The following is a 20,062-nucleotide window of genomic DNA, read 5'->3' on the forward strand; positions in this document are numbered from 1 at the left end:
CGCAGCCGGAGAGGGAGGAGACCGTAGACTCGGCCGTCAGCAGAGCGAGGAACTTCCTTTTCGTGAACCTGTTTGCTTTTGAATATTAACAAACAAATTTTATATAAACAATCCTACTTCAATGCACCACAATTCTTTCGTTCGGTGCTGGTACAATGACGAAGGAGACACTGTCAAAGACATGAATGCGGCTTCATCAATTTTTTGAATTGTGGACACCAACCACGGCGTCGAACATGAAAAGTGTCATCATGAATGAGTCACTAAAAATGTGATGCTTCTTTTCTTACGGTGCAATGCACAACGCATTAAATTGCAGCATACAAAGGCTAAAGGAAATCTTATTTTGAAAAACACGTACAAACGTAGGCACTCACAAACATACATACACACTCACCCTAGAGAGACTCAGCCGACGGGTCTTCAGATTGATAAAGTCACCACAAACGTCTCACTATCAATGCAAATGAGTTCGACCCTCTGTATATCCCACTAAAAACAGATACACCACTCCTCTTCCACCCAATGATAGTGCTAAGTTGAAGGAGGCGCCAACAAAGGACATCCCTACGAACTTTCTCAACTTGATGCTTCATGGTGCAGATACCATCTTTTTTTTCTTAACCGCGGACATGGTGTGTGTGTGTGTGTGTTTTAAGATAAAGAGTGTTTCAGTTTGTTTTCCCTTTCAAAGAATCCACATTTTTATAATATATTCACGCCTTTTAAAAAATTCTCAAAATTCCCCCAGAAATGTCCCTTTTCAAAACATTTAAAATTGTTCACAAAAATTAACAAATATTAATAATTGATTAAAAAATTATGTGTTAAAAATGTTTGTCTTGAAAACATGTTTTAGTTCTAAAAAAATCAAAAATTATAAATTGTTCACATTTTCAAAAAATAAATTAATATTTGTGTTTTTTGAAAAGCAAAAAATAAAACCGATTGATAGACTATTTCATGCACCACTACTCTTCCATCAGATGAAAGACATTAAGGTGGTTTCTTCACGTCCACACTTCATGCTTCAAAAAGCGATAATAGTGTAATCTTATTACCGATGTTAATGAGAACGACATATATGAAATGTCGTGTAATGGCACACAGAGCAAGCTTTACGATTTTTTCTGCCCGTTGCAACGCACGAGCATTTGTACTAGTTATACTAAATCAAATAAGGTGAATCTTAACTCTATGTGCGAGCAACACATTTTTCGACAAAGAGAATATATTAATATCGCGGAGATATCAATTACACCCAACCACTGCAAGAACGCAATATTGTAAAGAGATTACGGATGCACACAGCCAAAAACAATAAGAAGAAGAAAAAAAGATCCCGCAACAGTGATCAATCCCTCTAGTTGCAGCACGAACCACCACCTAGACAACACCCGAAGTCCTAATTCTTCAAAAGCGACGCCTCCAAAAAGGAAACAGTGTAGAAGCACCGTCATCACCCGATCCTAAATTTTAGGTTTTCACCCTGAAGAAGATCCGTGTTCTCAAAACAATGCCTTCAACAAGGTCACTGCCAGGCACAATCAATTAAGGCCAGACCTTGGGCTTTTCATCCTGAAAGTTAAGACTCTGTATTCCTCTTGTGTTGCCACCCCCACTTTCCAATGCCACTGCCACGAGTCATGAATCACCAAGCAAAGTTCTCATCGCCGCGAGGACTCGATCCGCTATGACAAGACCTCAGACCCAGCCACCATGACGTTCTCTGTCACTGTCTTCACCATGGAAATTGAAATACCGACGTGTCCCATACTATCAACAGACAACAAAGCTTCGCGTCACACCCTCCTGAAGCCACTCAGCCTGAAATAGAGGCGCACACGACCGAATCCCATTTGATCCAGAAATCTACACGCGTCAAGCACCCAAAGAAGATCTCCAGTGGAGCATTCAGAAATCTTCAATGGCCAGATCCATGAGGGTCGGCAACTGGCAGAACACCATCTTAGAGCAAAAAGAACCAAAGGACCGCGCCAGGCGCCGGCTCCCAACAGCATGCCGGAGATCTAAGCGGGCACCAACACCACCACCCGCACCATGCGGAGATGAGTAGCTGAGCCGCATCGAGCCCCCCGAACCAGATGCCGTGCCACCCTCGCGGCCACAACGGCAGTCGTGGTCGCCGGAAAAATCCGGGGCCACCGCCCCGGCGCCCATCTTCGCCGTAAGAACCATGGAGCTCCAGCCGAAGATCCCGCAACGCGAGATGGATGGGGCCCCTGCCGCCATCAGTCCCACGAGGAGGATGAGGACCCGCCACCGCCGTCAGCCTTGCGGACTTCAGCGGTGGCGAGGGAAGTAGGATCGAAGGAGGAAGGGGCGGCGGCGGCGCGCTCGTGGGATCCGCCCGAGCGACGCGGGGGCGATCCCCTTTTTTCCGCTGGGACGTTCACCGCTCCTGTATTCAACACATATCGTCGTCGTCGCTGCTGATGTGGATCCGAGCCCCTTGGCCCACCTGGTCCCATGGAAGAGGATGCGCGGTCAGGGAGGTGGCACTGGCGGTGGGTGGTTGTCGGCAGCACCGACGAACAATAGATTGCTAGGTGGAGGAACCGTGGCAATTTTTATCAGCAAGGAGAAATAGGAGAAGAATGCATTGGAGACGAGGGTTCTAGAGGTGAAAGTAATGCGATGGGTGGTGAGGTCCATCGGGAGATTATTCACTCTATGATGACAGAAACACACTTTGACCTGCACATCGCCTCAACGTAATTCCACGCAATATGAAGTAAAAAAAAGAGTCAAAGGCAGAAATTTCCTAGTGTTAGTGCCATTCCCCACTCCTTATATGAAGAAATTAGAGATGAAATAGCACCTGCTAAATTAGAAGACATAGATGTTACTATTAAACTTGCTAATAGGGATACTATATCACCCATTGGGATTCTTAGAAATGTTGAAGTCTTGTGTGGGAAGATAAAATACCCTACTGATTTTCTTGTTCTTACCACCCCACAAGATAAATTTTGTCCCATTATATTTGGTAGACCTTTCTTGAACACCGTCAGTGCTAAAATAGATTGTAAGATACAAACTGTCGGTGTTAGCTTTGGTGATGAATCTCATGAGTTTAATTTTTCCAAGTTTAGTAGAAATCATCATGAAAAATAATTGCCTCGTAAGTATGAATTAATTGTTCTTGCTTCTATTGCTGTGCCACCTACTGATCCTTTAGAACAATACTTGCTAGATCATGAGAATGATTTACATATGGATGAAAGAATGAAATAGATAAGATCTTTTTTGAACAACGTCCTCTGCTTAAACACAATTTTCCTATTGAAACTCTTGGAGGCCCTCCTCCACCAAAAGGTGACCCTATGTTTGAATTAAAACCTTTGCCAGACACTTTGAAATATGCTTATCTTGATGAAAAGAAGATATATCCTGTTATTATCAGTGCTAACCATTCAGAACATGAGGAATAAAGATTATTGGAAGTTCTAAGGAAGCACCGAGCTGCTATTGGGTATACTCTTGATGATTTAAAGGGCATTAGTCTCACTCTATGTCAGCATAAGATTAATATGGAACCTGATGCTAAACCAGTTGTTGATCATCAACATCGGTTAAATCCAAAGATGAAAGAAGTGGTAAGAACTGAAATATTAAAACGTCTGGAAGCAGGTATAATCTATCCTATAGCTGATAGTAAATGGGTAAGTGATACGTCTCCAACGTATCTATAATTTTTGATTGTTCCATGCTATTATATTACCCCTTTTGGATGTTTATGAGCTTTATTTTACACATTTATATCATTTTTGGGACTAACCTACTAACCGGAGGCCCAGCCCATATTGTTGTTTTTTTGCCTATTTCAGTATTTCGAAGAAAAGGAATATCAAACGGAGTCCAAACAGAATGAAACCTTCGGGAGCGTGATTTTTGGAACGAACGTGATCCGGAGAGCTTGGAGTGCAAGTCAAGAAGCTTCCGAGGAAGCCACGAGATAGGAGCCCCCCCCCCCTAAGGGCCCGCCCTCTTGTCTCGTGGGCCCCTCGGGCAGCGACCGACATACTTCTTCCTCCTATATATACGTACGTACCCCAAAAACATCCAGGGACACCACGAAACACAATTTCCACCGCCGTAACCTTCTGTATCCGCGAGATCCCATCTTGGAGCCTTCATCGGCACTCTGCCGAAGGGGGAATCGACCATGGAGGGCCTCTACATCAGCATCCTTGCCCCTCCGATGAGTTGTGAGTAGTTTACCATATACCTACGGGTCCATAGTTATTAGCTAGATGGATTCTTCTCTCTTTTTGGATCTCAATACAATGTTCTCCCCCTCTCTTGTGGAGATCTATTCGATGTAAACTCTTTTTGCGGTGTGTTTGTCGAGATCCGGTGAATTGTGGGTTTATGATCAAGTTTATCTATGAATAATATTTGAATCTTCTCTGAATTCTTTTATGTATGATTGAGTTATCTTTGCAAGTCTCTTCAAATTTTCAGTTTGGTTTGGCCTACTAGATTGGTCTTTCTTGCCATGGGAGAAGTGCTTAGCTTTGGGTTCAATCTTGCGGTGTCCTTACCCTGCGACAGAAAGGGTTGCAAGGCACGTATTGTATTGTTGCCATCGAGGATAACAAGATGGGGTTTATATCATATTGCATGAGTTTATCCCTCTACATCATGTCATCTTGCTTAATGCGTTGCTCTGTTCTTAAGAACTTAATACTCTAGATGCAGGCAGGAGTCGGTCGATGTGTGGAGTAATAGTAGTAGATGCAGGCAGGAGTTGGTCTACTTGTTATGGACGTGATGCCTATATACATGAGCATGCCTAGATAATCTCATAATTATGCGCTTTTCTATCAATTGCTCGAGAGTAATTTGTTGACCCACCGTAATACTTATGCTATCTTGAGAGATGCCTCTAGTGAAACCTATGGCCCGCAGGTCTATCTCTTATCATATTTGCTTTCAATCTACCTTTATTTGCATCTTTACTTTTTGCATCTATATTATAAAATACCAAAAATATATTTATCTTATCATACTATCTTTATTAGATCTCACTTTTGCAAGTGGCCGTGAAGGGATTGACAACCCCTTTATTGCGTTGGTTGCGAGTTCTCAGTTTGTTTGTGTAGGTGCGTGGGACTTTTGAGGAGCCTCCTACTGGATTGATACCTTGGTTCTCAAAACTGACGGAAATACTTACGCTACACTTGCTGCATCACCCTCTCCTCTTCGAGGAAAACCAACGCAAGCTCAAGACGTAGCAAGAAGGATTTCTGGCGCTGTTGCCGGGGAGGTCTTCGCTCAAGTCAAGACATACCAACTATACCCATCACAAACCCATCTCCCTCGCATTTACATTATTTGCCATTTGCCTCTCGTTTTCCTCTCCCCCACTTCACACTTGCCGTTTTATTCGCCCTCTCTTCAAAATCTCCTCCTCTCTTTTTCGCTTGCTGTTTTTCTGTTTGCTTGTGTGTTGGATTACTTGTTGCCATGGCGCAAGATAATACCAAATTGTGTGATTTCTCGAATACCAATAATAATGATTTCCTTATTACTCCGATTGCTCCTCTTAATGATGTTGAGTCTTGTGAAATCAATACCGCTTTGCTGAATCTTGTTATGAAATATCAATTCGCCGCCCTTCCAAGTGAAGATGTCGCTACTCATCTAATTTTTTTTGTTGATTTGTGTGATATGCAAAAGAAGAAAGATACGGATAACAATATTGTCAAATTGAAGTTATTTCTATTTTCACTTAGAGATCGTGCTAAAGTTTGGTTTTCGTCTTTGCCTAAAAATAGTATTGATTCTTGGAACAAGTGCAAAGATGCTTTTATCTCTAAGTATTTTCCTCCCACTAAGATCATCACTCTTAGGAATGATATTATAAATTTTAAAAAACTTGATCATGAGCATGTTGCCCAATCTTGGGAAAGAATGAAATTGATGCTTCGTAATTGCCCTACTCATGGTTTGAATTTATGGATGATCATAGAAAAATTTTATGCCGGTTTGAACTTTGCTTCTAGAAATCTCTTAGATTCGGCCGCGGGAGGCACCTTTATGGAAATCACATTAGGAGATGCTACAAAACTTCTTGATAATATTATGGCTAATTATTCTCAATGGCACACCAAAAGATCTTCTAGTTAAAAGGTGCATGCTATAGAAGAAATCAATGTTTTGAGTGGAAAGATGGATGAACTTATGAAGATGTTTGCTACTAAAAATACTCCTCTTGATCCCAATGATATGCCTTTGTCTTCCTTGATTGAGAATAATAATGAATCTATGGATGTGAATTTTGTTGGTAGGAATAGTTTTGGAAACAATGCTTATAGAGGAATTTTTAATGCTAGACCGTTCCCTAGTAATTCCTCTAATAATTATGGAAATTCCTACAATAATTATTATGGTAATTTTAATAAGATGCCCTCTGATTTTGAGAATAGTGTGAAAGAATTTATGATTTGTCAAAAGAATTTTAATGCTTTGCTTGAAGAAAAATTGCTCAAAGTTGATGATTTGGCTAGGAACGTTGATAGACTTTTGCTTGATGTTGATTCTCTTAAAATTAGATCTTCCCCTCCTAAGCATGATATCAATGAGTCTCTCAAAGTAATGAGAATTTCCATTGACGAGTGCAAGGAAAGAACCGCTAGATTGCGTGCTAAAAAAGAAAGCTTTATAAAAGCGTGTTCTTCTAGTTTCCGTGAAAATAATGATGAGGATCTTAAAGTTATTGATGCATCTCCGATTAGATCTATGTTTTGCAATATGAATTTTGATGATTATGGGACTGATGATGAATCAATTTTGCCTAGAAGGCGTCCCACGAATTCGGAGTGTTTAGATCTTAATGTTAAACTTGGTAAGAGTGAGATTGGAGAATCCTCAACTTCTAATCATGTTGAATCTACTATCTCGGATTTCAAGGAATTTGATTATGATAATTGTTCTTTAAAAGGTTGTATTTCCTTGTTGCAATCCGTTGTTAATTCTCCTCATGCTTATAGTCAACACAAAGCTTTTACCAAACATATTATTGATGCCTTGATGCAATCTTATGATGAAAAACTTAATTTGGAAGCTTCTATACCTAGAAAAATTAATGATGAGTGGGAACCTACTATAAAGATTAGAATTAAAGACTATGAGTGTTTTGCTTTGTGTGATTTGGGTGCTAGTGTTTCCACGATTCCAAAAAATTTATGTGATATTCTAGGTTTCCATGATATTGATGATTGCTCTTTAAATTTGCACCTTGCGGATTCCACCATTAAAAAGCCTATGGGAAGGATCAATGATGTTCTTATTGTTGCAAATAGAAATTTGGTGCTCGTAGATTTTATCATTCTTGATATAGATTGCAATCTTTCTTGTCCTATTATTCTTGGTAGACCTTTCCTTAGAATGATTGGTGCGATTATTGATATGAAGAAAGGGAATATTAGATTCCAATTTCCCTTAAAGAAAGGCATGGAGCACTTTCCAAGAAAGAAAGTCAAATTACCTTATGAATCTATCATGCGTGCTACTTATGAATTTAGTGCCAAAGATGGCACTCGTTAGATCTATCCTTGCTTTTATGCCTAGCTAGGGGCGTTAAACGATAGCGCTAGTTGGGAGGCAACCCAAATTTCTTTGTGTTTTTTGTTTTTGCTCCTGTTTAGTAATAAATCTTGCATCTACCTTCTGTTTAGATGTGTTTTTATATTTTAATTAGAGTTTGTGCCAAGTAGAACCTATAGGATAACCTATGATGATAGTTGATTTAATTCTGCTGAAAAACAGAAGCTTTGCACGCACAAATATAATTTTGTTAAATCACAAGAACGTGCTTTTGCGTTGATTCTTTTTGATGCTGTTCAATAAACAAATTTTCCAAGACTTCCTATTTTGGTAGGATTTTTAGAGTTCCAGAAGTTTGCGTTAGTTACAGATTTCAAAAGATTGTTCTGTTTTTGATAAATTCTGTTCTTCGTGTGTTGTTTGCTTCTTCAATGCATCTATGGCTAGTAAATTAGTTTATAAACAATAAATAAGTTGGAATATAGTAGGTTTAACACCAAATTAAATAAAGAATGAGTTTATTGCAGTACCTTATGTGGTGGTTTTGTTTTATTTCACTAACGGAGCTTATAAGATTTCCTGTGGAGTTTTGTGTTGTGAAGTTTTGAAGTTTTGGGTAAAGCTTTTATGGACTATGGAATAAAGGGTGGCAAGAGCCTAAGCTTGGGGATGCTTATGGCACCCCAAGATATTCAAGAATAGCCAAAAGCCTAAGCTTGGGGATGCCCCGAGAAGGCATCCCCTCTTTCGTCTTCATTCATTGGTAACTTTACTTGGAGCTATATTTTATTCGCCACATGATATGTGTTTTGCTTGGAGCGTCGTGTATTATATTAGTCTTTGCTTTTTAGTTTACCAAAACCATCCTTGCTGTACACACCTTTTGGGAGAAGCCTATTTGATTAGAATTTGCTAGAATACTCTATGTGCTTCACTTATATCTTTTGAGCTTGATAGTTTTTGCTCTAGTGCTTCACTTATATCTTTTAGAGCACGGTGGTGTCTTTATTTTGAAGAAATTGCTGTTGGAAATATGCCCTAGAGGCAATAATAAAATGGTTATTATTATATTTCCTTGTTCATGATAATTGTCTATTTTTCATGCTATAATTGTATTAACTGGAAACCGTAATACATGTGTGAATACATAGACCACGACATGTCCCTAGTGAGCCTCTAATTGACTTGCTCGTTGATCAATAGATGGTTATGGTTTCCTGACCATGGACATTGGATGTCATTGATAACGGGATCACATCATTAGGAGAATGATGTGATGGACAAGACCCAATCCTAAGCATAGCACAAGATCGTGTAGTTCGTTTGCTAAAAGCTTTTCTAATGTCAAGTATCATTTCCTTAGACCATGAGATTGTGCAACTCCCGGATACCGTAGGAATGCTTTGGGTGTGCCAAACGTCACAACGTAACTGGGTGGCTATAAAGGTGCACTACGGGTATCTCCGAAAGTGTCTGTTGGGTTGGCACGAATCGAGACTAGGATTCGTCACTCCGTGGAACGAAGAGGTATCTCTGGGCCCACTCGGTAATGCATCATCATAATGAGCTCAATGTGACTAAGTAGTTAGTCACGGGATCATGCATACGGAACGAGTAAAGTGACTTGCCGGTAACGAGATTGAACGAGGTATTGGGATACCGATGATCGAATCTCGGGCAAGTAACGTACCGATTGACAAAGGGAATTGTATACGGGATTGCTTGAATCCTTGACATCATGGTTCATCTGATGAGATCATCATGGAACATGTGGGAGCCAACATGGGTATCCAGATCCTGCTGTTGGTTATTGGCCAGAGAGCTGTCTCGGTCATGTCTTCATGATTCCCGAACCCGTAGGGTCTACACACTTAAGCTTCGGTGACGCTAGAGTTGTTATGGGAATTAGTGTGCAGTTACCGAATGTTGTTCGGAGTCCCGGATGAGATCCCGGACGTCACGAGGAGTTCCGAAATGGTCCGGAGGTAAAGATTTATATACGAGAAGTCCTATTTTGGCCACCGAAAAATGTTCGGGATTTTTTGGTATTGTACAGGGAAGGTTCTAGAAGGTTCCAGAGTGGGGCCCACCTGCATGGGGGGACCCACATGAACGTGGGTAGTGGGGGCAAGACCCCACACCCCTGGTCAAGATGCACCAAGATCCCCCCTTAGAAGGAATAAGATCATATCCCGAAGGGATAAGATCAAGATCCCTAAAAAAGGGGGATAACAATCAGTGGGGAAGGAAATTATGGGATTTCTTTCCTCCCACCTTTGCCAACGCCCCAATGGACTTGGAGGGCAAGAAACCAGCCCCCTCCACCCCTATATATAGTGGGGAGGCGCATGAGAGCTTCACCCTTCCCCTTGCGCAGCCCTCTCCATCCCCAACACCTCCTCCTTCGTAGTAGTGCTTGGCGAAGCTCTGCCGGAGAACTGCAAGCTCCACCACCACGTCGTCGTGCTGCCGGAGCTCTCCCTCAACTTATCCTCTCCCCTTGCTAGATCAAGAAGGAGGAGACGTCCCCGGGCTGTACGTGTGTTGAATGCGGAGGCACCGTTGTTCGGTGCTTAGATCGGATTCGGCCGCGATCTAAATCGCTGAGTGAATGCTCCACCGACTGCGTTCTTGCAACGCTTTTGCATCGCGATATTCAAGGGTATGAAGATGCACTCCCCTCTCTCTCGTTGCTAGTTACTCCATAGATTGATCTTGGTGATGCGTAGAAAATTTTGAATTTCTGCTACGTTCCCCAACAGTGGCATCATGAGCTAGGTCTATTGCGTAGCTTCTATGCACGAGTAGAACACAAGTAGTTGTGGGTGTTGGTTTGTTCAATTTGCTTACCCTTACTAGTCCTATCTTGATTCGGCGGCATCGTGGGATGAAGCGGCCCGGACCGACCTTACACGTATGCTTACGTGAGACAGGTTCCACCGACTGACATGCACTTGTTGCATAAAGGTGGCTAGTGGGTGCCAGTCTCTCCCACTTTAGTCGGATCGGATTCGATGAAAAGGGTCCTTATGAAGGGTAAATAGAAATTGGCATATCACCATTGTGGCTTCTACGTAGGTAAGAAACGTTCTTGCTAGAAACCCATAGCAGCCACGTAAAACATGCAACAACAATTAGAGGACGTCTAACTTGTTTTTGCAGGGTATGCTATGTGATGTGATATGGACAAAAGAATGTGTGAATGATATATGTGATGTATGATATTGATCATGTTCTTGTAATAGGAATCACGACTTGCATGTCAATGAGTATGACAACCGGCAGGAACCATAGGAGTTGTCTTAATTTATTGTATGACCTGCGTGTCATTGAAAACGCCATGTAATTACTTTACTTTATTGCTAAACCGTTAGCCATAGTAGTAGAAGTAATAGTTGGCGAGACAACTTCATGAAGACACGATGATGGAGATCATGATGATGGATATCATGGTGTCATGCCGGTGACGAAGGTGATCATGTCGTGCCTCAAGATGGAGATCAAAGGCGCAAGATGATATTGGCCATATCATGTCACTTTATGATTTGCATGTGATGTTTGTCATGTTTACATCTTATTTGCTTAGAACAACGGTAGCATAAATAAGATGATCCCTCATTAAAATTTCAAGAAAGTGTTCCCCCTAACTGTGCACTGTTACGAAAGTTCGTTGTTTCAAAGCACCACGTGATGATCGGGTGTGATAGATTCTAACGTTCACATACAATGGGTGTAAGCCAGATTTACACACGCAAAACACTTAGGTTGACTTGACGAGCCTAGCATGTACAGACATGGCCTCGGAACACAAGAGACCGAAAGGTCGAACATGAGTCGTATAGTAGATTCGATCAACATGGAGATGTTCACCGATGATGACTAGCCCGTCTCACGTGATGATCGGACACAGCCTAGTTGACTCGGATCATGTATCACTTAGATGACTAGAGGGATGTCTATATGAGTGGGAGTTCATTAGATGAACTTAATTATCATGAACATAGTCAAAAGGACTTTGCAAATTATGTTGTAGCTTGCGCTTTAGTTCTACTGTTTAAGATATGTTCCTAGAGAAAATTTTAGTTGAAAGTTGATAGTAGCAATTATGCGGACTGGGTCCGTATACTGAGGATTGTCCTCATTGCTGCACAGAAGGCTTATGGCCTTAATGCACCGCTCGGTGTGCTGAACCTCGAGCATCGTTTGTGGATGTTGTGAACATCTGACATACATGTTTTGATGACTACGTGATAGTTCAGTGCGTAATGTTAAACGGTTTAGAACTGAGGCAGGGAAGACATTTTTTGAAATGTCGCAGAACATATGAGATGTTCCAAGAGCTGAAATTAGGATTTCAGGCTCTTCCCCACGTCAAGAGGTATGAGACCTCCGACAAGTTTCTTAACCTGCAAACTAAGGGAGAAAAGCTCAATCATTGAGCATGTGCTCAGATTGTCTGAGTACTACAATCACTTGAATCGAGTGGGAGTTAATCTTCCAGATGAGATAGTGATGGTTCTCCAGAGTCACTGCCACCAAGCTATTAGAGCTTCGTGATGAACTATAACATATCAGGGATAGACATGATGATCCTTGAGCAATTCGCGATGTTTGACACCGCGAAAGTAGAAATCGAGTAGGAGCATCAATTGTTGATGGTTAGTAAAACTACTTGTTTCAAGAAGGGCAAGGGCAAGAAGGGATACTTGATGAGACGACAAATCGGTTGCTACTCTAGTGAAGAAACCCAGGGTTGAACCCAAACCCGAGACTAAGTGCTTTTGTAATGAGGGGATGGTCACTGAAGTAGAACTACCCTAGATACTTGGTAGATGAGAAGGCTGGCAAGGTTGACAGAAGTATATTGGATATACATTGTATTAAATGTGTACTTTACTAGTACTCCTAGTAGCACCAGGGTATTAAGATACTGGTTTGGTTGCTAAGTGTTAGTAACTCGAAATAAAAGAGCTACCGAATAAACGGAGACTAGCTAAAGGTGAGATGACGATGTGTGTTGGAAGTGTTTCCAAGGTTGATGTGATCAAGCATCGCCTGCTCCCTCTACCATCGAGATCGGTGTTAAACCTAAATAATTGTTATTTGGTGTTTGCGTTGAGCATAAACATGATTGGATTATGTTTATCGCAATACGGTTATTCATTTAAGGAGAATAATGGTTACTCTGTTTATTTGAATAATACCTTCAACGGTCTTGCACCTAAAATGAATGGTTTATTGAATCTCGATCGTAGTGATACACATGTTCGTGCCAAAAGATATAAGATAGTAATGATAGTACCACATACTTGTGGCACTGCCACTTTAAGTCATATTGGTATAAAACGCATGAAGAAGCTCCATATTGATGGATCTTTGGACTCACTCGTTTTTGAAAAGATTGAGACATGTGAACCACGTCTATTGGTATATACGCCTGAAGAAACTCCATGCAGATGGATCATTTGGACTCACTTGTTTTTGAATCACTTGAGACATGCAAATCATACCACATGGGCAAGATGACTGAAAGACCTCGTTTTCAGTGAGATGGAACAAGAGAGCAACTTGTTGGAAGTAATACATTTGATGTGTGCAATCCAATGAGTGTTGAGGCACGCAGTGAATATCGTTATGCTCTTACTTCACAGATGATTTGAGTAGATTCTTAGTATATTTACTTGATGAAACACAAATTTGAATTATTGAAAGGTTCAAGTAATTTCATAGTGAAGTTGAAGATCATCGTGACAAGAGGATAAAATGTCTATTATATGATCATAGAGATAAATATCTCAGTTACGAGTTTGGCACACAATTAAGACATTGTGGAAATTGTTTCACAACTAATACCGCCTGGAACACCATAGTGTGATGGTGTGTCCGAACATCGTAACTGCACCCTATTGGATATGGTGCATACCATGATGTCTCTTATCGAATTAACACTATCGTTTATGGGTTAGGCATTAGACACAACCGCATTCACTTTAATAGGGCACCACACAATTCCATTAAGATGACACCGTATGAACTATGGTTTAGAGAAACCTAAGCTATCATTTCTTATAAAGTTTGGGGCTGCGACGCTTATGTGAAAAAGTTTCAGGCTGATAAGCTCGAACCCAAAGCGGATAAATGCATCTTCATAGGACACCCAAAAATAGTTGGGTATACCTCCTGTCTCAGATCCAGAAGCAAAAGGGATTGTTTCTAGAATCGGGTCCTTTCTCGAGGAAAAGTTTCTCTCGAAAGAATTGAGTGGGAGGATGGTGGAGACTTGATGAGGTTATTGAACCGTCACTTCAACTAGTGTGTAGCAGGGCACAGGAAGTTGTTCTTGTGGCGCCTACACCAGTTGAAGTAGAAGCTGATGATAGTGATCATGAAACTTTGGATCAAGTCACTACCAAACCTTGTAGGTCGACAAGGACGCGTACTGCTTCAGAGTGGTGCGGTAATCCTGTCTTGAAGGTCATGTTGCTAGACAATAATGAACCTACGAGCTATGGAGAAGCGATGGTGGGCTCGGATTCCGACGAATGGCTCGAGGCCATAAAATCCGAGAGAGGATCCATGTATGAAACCAAAGTATAGATTTTGGAAGAACTACTTGATGGTCGTAAGGCTGTTGGGTACAGATGGATTTTAAAAGGAAGATGGACAATGATGGTAAGTATCACCATTAAGAAAGCTCGACTTGTCATTAAGATGTTTTCCGACAAGTTCAAGGAGTTGACTATGATGAGACTTTCTCACTCGTAGCGATGCTAAGAGTCTGTTGAAATTATATTAGGAGTTCCTGCATTATTTATGAAATCTTGCAGATAGGATGTCAAAACATTGTTTCCTCAACGATTTTCTTGAGGAAAGGTTGTATGTGATACAACCAGAAGGTTTGTCAATCCTAAAAGATGCTAACAAGTATGCAAAGCTCCAGCAATCTTTCTAAGGACTGGAGTAAGCATCTCGGTGTTGGAATATATGCTTTGATGAGATGATCAAAGATTTTGGGTTTATACGAAATTTATTGGAAACTTGTATTTCCAAAGAAGTGAGTGGGAGCACTATAGCATTTCTGATGAGTATATGTTGTTGACATATTGTTGATCGGAAATGATGTAGAATTTCTGGAAAGCATATAGGGTTATTTGAAAAGTGTTTTTCAATGGAAAACCTGGATTAAGATACTTGAACATTAAGCATCAAGATCTATAAGGATAGATCAAAAATCAATTGATAGTACTTTCAAATGAATACGCACCGTGACAAGATTTTGAAGGAGTTCAAAATAGATTGGCAAAGAAGGAGTTCTTGGCTGTGTTATAAGGTGTGAGTGTTGAGTAAGACTCAAGACCTGACCACGGCTGAAGAGAGAGAAAGGACGAAGGTCGTACCCTATGCTTTAGACGTAGGCTCTACAGTATGCTATGCTGAGTACCGCACCTGAAGTGTGCCTTGCCATGAGTCAGTCAAGGGGTACAAGAGTGATCCAGGAATGGATCACATGACAGCGGTCAAACTTAACCTTAGTAACTAGTGGACTAAGGAATTTTCTCGATTATGGAGGTGGTAAAAGAGTTCGTCGTAAAGGGTTACGTCGATGCAAACTTTGACACTAATCCGGATGACTCTGAGTAGTAAACCGGATTCGTATAGTAGCACAGTTATTTGGAATAGCTGCAAGTAGTGCCTGGTAGCTGCATCTACAAGATGACATAGATATTTGTAAAGCACACACGGATATGAAAGGTTCAGACCCTTTGACTAATAAACCTCTCTCACAAGCGAGATATGATCAAACACCATGGGTGTTGGATTCAATACAATCACATAATGATGTGAACTAGATTATTGACTCTAGTGCAAGTGGGAGATTGTTGGAAATATGCCCTAGAGGCAATAATAAAATGGTTATTATTATATTTCCTTGTTCGTGATAGTTTTCTATTATTCATGCTATAATTGTATTAACTGGAAACCGTAATACATGTGTGAATACATAGACCACAACATGTCCCTAGTGAGCCTCTAGTTGACTTGCTCGTTGATCAATAGATGGTTATGGTTTCCTGACCATGGACATTGGATGTCATTGATAACAAGATCACATCATTAGGAGAATGGTGTGGTGGACAAGACCCAATCCTAAGCATAGCACAAGATCGTGTAGTTCGTTTGCTAAAAGCTTTTCTAATGTCAAGTATCATTTCCTTAGACCATGAGATTGTGCAACTCCCGGATACCGTAGGAATGCTTTGGGTGTGCCAAACGTCACAACATAACTGGGTGGATATAAAGGTGCACTACGGGTATCTCCGAAAGTGTCTGTTGGGTTGGCACGAACCGAGACTAGGATTCGTCACTCCATGGGACGGAGAGGTATCTCTGGGCCCACTCGGTAATGCATCATCGTAATGAGCTCAATGTGAGTAAGTAGTTAGTCATGGGATCATGCATTAAGGAACGAGTAAAGTGACTTGCCGGTAACGAGATTGAACGAGGTATTGGGATACCGACGATCGAATCTCGAGCAAGTAACGTACCGATTGACAAAGGGAATTGTATATGTGATTGCTTGAATCCTTGACATCGTGGTTCATCTGATGAGATCATCGTGGAACATGTGGGAGCCAACATGGGTATCCAGATCCCGCTGTTGGTTATTGGCCAGAGAGCTGTCTCGGTCATGTCTGCATGATTCCCGAACCCGTAGGGTCTACACACTTAAGGTTCGGTGACGCTAGAGTTGTTATGGGAATTAGTGTGCAGTTACCGAATGTTGTTCGGAGTCCCGGATGAGATCCCGGATGTCACGAGGAGTTCTGGAATGGTCCGGAGGTAAAGATTTATGTATGGGAAGTCCTATTTTGGCCACCGGAAAATGTTCGGGATTTTTCGGTATTGTACCGGGAAGGTTCTAGAAGGTTCTAGAGTGGGGCCCACCTGCATAGGGGGACCCACATGAACGTGGGTAGTGGGGGCAAGGCCCCACACCCCTGTTCAAGACGCACCAAGATCCCCCCTTAGAAGAAATAAGATCATATCCCGAAGGGATAAGATCAAGATCCCTAAAAAGGGGGATAACAATCGGTGGGGAAGGAAATGATGGGATTTCTTTCCTCCGACCTTTGCCAACGCCCCAATGGACTTGGAGGGCAAGAAACCAGCCCCCTCCACCCCTATATATAGTGGGGAGGCGCATGGGAGCTTCACCCTTCCCCTGGCGCAGCCCTCTCCCTCCCCAACACCTCCTCCTTAGTAGTAGTGCTTGGCGAAGCTCTGCCGGATAACTGCAAGCTCCACCACCATGCCGTCGTGCTGCCGGAGCTCTCCCTCAATATCTCCTCTCCCCTTGCTGGATCAAGAAGGAGTATACGTCCCCGGGCTGTATGTGTGTTGAACGCGGAGGCACCGTTGTTCGGTGCTTAGATCGGATTCGGCCGCGATCTGAATCGCTTAGTGAACGACTCCACTGATCGCGTTCTTGCAATGCTTCCGCATCGCAATCCTCAAGGGTATGAAGATGCACTCCCCTCTCTCTCGTTGCTAGTTACTCCATAGATTGATCTTGGTGATGCATAGAAAATTTTGAATTTGTGCTACGTTCCCCAACAGTTGCTAGTCTCTCATGCTTCACGTATATTATTTTGAGAGTCTTTTAGAACAGCATGGTATTTGCTATGGTTAGAAAGTTGGTCCTAGAATGGTAGGCATCCAAGTTGGGTATAATAAAAACTATCATAGGAAGTGAATTGGATGCTATGATCAATTTGATACTTGATAATTGTTTTGAGATATGGAGGTAGTGATATTAAAGTCATGCTAGTTGGGTGATTATGAATTTAAAGAATGCTTGTGTTGAAGTTAGCAAGTCCCTTAGCATGCACGTATGGTTAAAGTTGTGTAACAAGTTTGAAACATGAAGTGTACCTGGCTTGTGCATCTTTATGAGTGGCGGTTGGGGACGAGCGATGGTCTTTTCCTACCAATCTATCCCCCTAGGAGCATGCCCGTAGTACTTGGTTTTTGATGACTTCTAAATTTTTGCAATAAGTATATGAGTTCTTTTGACTAATGTTGAGTCCATGGATTATATGCACTTTTACCTTTCCGCCTTTGCTAGCCTCTTCGGTATCGTGCATTGCCCTTTCTCACCTTGAGAGTTGGTGCAAACTTCGCCGGTGCAACCAAACCCCGTGATACGATACGCTCTATCACACATAAAGCTCCCTATATCTTCCTCAAAACAGCCACCATACCTACCTATTATGGCATTTCCATAGCCATTCCGAGATATATTGCCATGCAATTTTTCACCGTTCCATTCATCATCATGACATACTTTACTTTTGTCATATTGCCATTGCATGATCATGTAGTTGACATCGTATTTGTGGCAAAGCCACCATGCATAATTTTTCATACATGTCACTCTTGATTCATTGCACCATCCCGGTACACCGCCGGAGGCATTCATATAGAGTCATATCTTGTTCTAGTTTTGAGTTGTAATTCTTATGTTGTAATCAATAGAAGTGTGATGATCATCATTATTAGAACATTGCCCAAAAGAAAAAAAGGGAAAAAAAGAAAGGCCAAAAAAGGCCCAAAAAAGAAAAGAAAAGAGAAAAAAAAGAAAAAGAAAATAAATAAAAAGGGCAATGCTACTATCTCTTTTTCCACACTTGTGCTTCAAAGTAGCACCTTGTTCTTCATGTAGTGAGTCTCATATATTGTGCTTCAAAGTAGCACCATGTTTTTCATATAGTGAGTCTCATAAGTTGTCTTTTTCATACTAGTGGGAATTTTTCATTATAGAACTTGGCTTGTATATTCCTACGATGGGCTTCCTCAAATGCCCTAGGTCTTCATGAGCAAGCAAGTTGGATGCACACCCGCTAGTTTTCTTTTGTTGAGCATTCATTTATAGCTCTAGTGCATCCGTTGCATGGCAATCCCTACTCCTCATGTTGACATCAATTGATGGGCATCTCCATAGCCCGTTGATTATCCTCGTCAATGTGAGACTTTCTCCTTTTTTGTCTTCTCCACACAATCCCCATCATCATATTCTATTCCACCCATAGTGCTATATCCATGGCTCACGCTCATGTATTGCGTGAAGGTTGAAAAGGTTTGAGATTATTAAAGTATGAAACAATTGCTTGGCTTGTTATCGGGGGTATAGAAGTTGGGAACATCTTTGCGTGACGAAAATGAAGCATAGCCTAACTATATGATTTTGTAGGGATGAACTTTCTTTTGCCATGCTATTTTGAGAAGACATGATTACTTTGATTAGTATGCTTGAAGTGTTACTATTTCTTTTATCAATATGAACTTTTATTTTGAATCATTTGGATCTGAACATTCATGCCACATTAAAGAAAATTACATTATGAATTATGCTAGGTAGCATCCCACATCAAAAATTCTCTTTTTATCATTTACCTACTCGAGGACGAGCAGGAATTAAGCTTGGGGATGCTTGATACATCTCCAACGTATCTATAATTTTTGATTGTTCAATGCTATTAGATTACCCCTTTTGGATGTTTATGGGCTTTATTTTACACATTTATATCATTATTGGGACTAACCTACTAACCGGAGGCCCAGCCCATATTGTTGTTTTTTTGCCTATTTCAGTATTTCGAAGAAAACGAATATCAAACGGAGTCCAAACGGAATGAAACCTTCGGGAGCGTGATTTTTGGAACGAACGTGATCCGGAGAGCTTGGAGTGCAAGTCAAGAAGCTTCCGAGGAAGCCACGAGATAGGAGGCCCCCCCTGTAGGGCGCGCCCCCTGTCTCGTGGGCCCCTCGGGCGGCCACCGACGTACTTCTTCCTCCTATATATACCTACGTACCCCGAAAACATCTAGGGGCACCATGAAACACAATTTGCACCGCCGTAACCTTCTGTATCCGCGAGATCCCATCTTGGAGCCTTCGCCGGCGTTCTGCCGGAGGGGGAATCGACCATGGAGGGCCTCTACATCAAAATCCTTGCCCCTCCGATGAGTTGTGAGTAGTTTACCACAGACCTACGGGTCCATAGTTATTAACTAGATGGCTTCTTCTCTCTTTTTGGATCTCAATACAATGTTCTCCCCATCTCTACTGGAGATCTATTCGATGCAAACTCTTTTTGCGGTGTGTTTGTCGAGATCCGATGAATTGTGGGTTTATGATCAAGTTTATCTATGAATAATATTTGAATCTTCTCTGAATTCTTTTATGTATGATTGAGTTATCTTTGCAAGTCTCTTCGAATTATCAGTTTGGTTTGGCCTACTAGATTGGTCTTTCTTGCCATGGGAGAAGTGCTTAGCTTTGGGTTCAATCTTTGCGGTGTCCTTACCCTGTGACAAAAAGGGTTGCAAGGCACGTATTGTATTGTTTCCATCGAGGATAACAAGATGGGGTTTATATCATATTCATGAGTTTATCCCTCTACATCATGTCATCTTGCTTAATGCGT

This window comes from Triticum dicoccoides, chromosome 5B, assembly GCF_002162155.2.
Source record: "Triticum dicoccoides isolate Atlit2015 ecotype Zavitan chromosome 5B, WEW_v2.0, whole genome shotgun sequence".
Lineage (NCBI taxonomy): Eukaryota > Viridiplantae > Streptophyta > Magnoliopsida > Poales > Poaceae > Triticum > Triticum dicoccoides.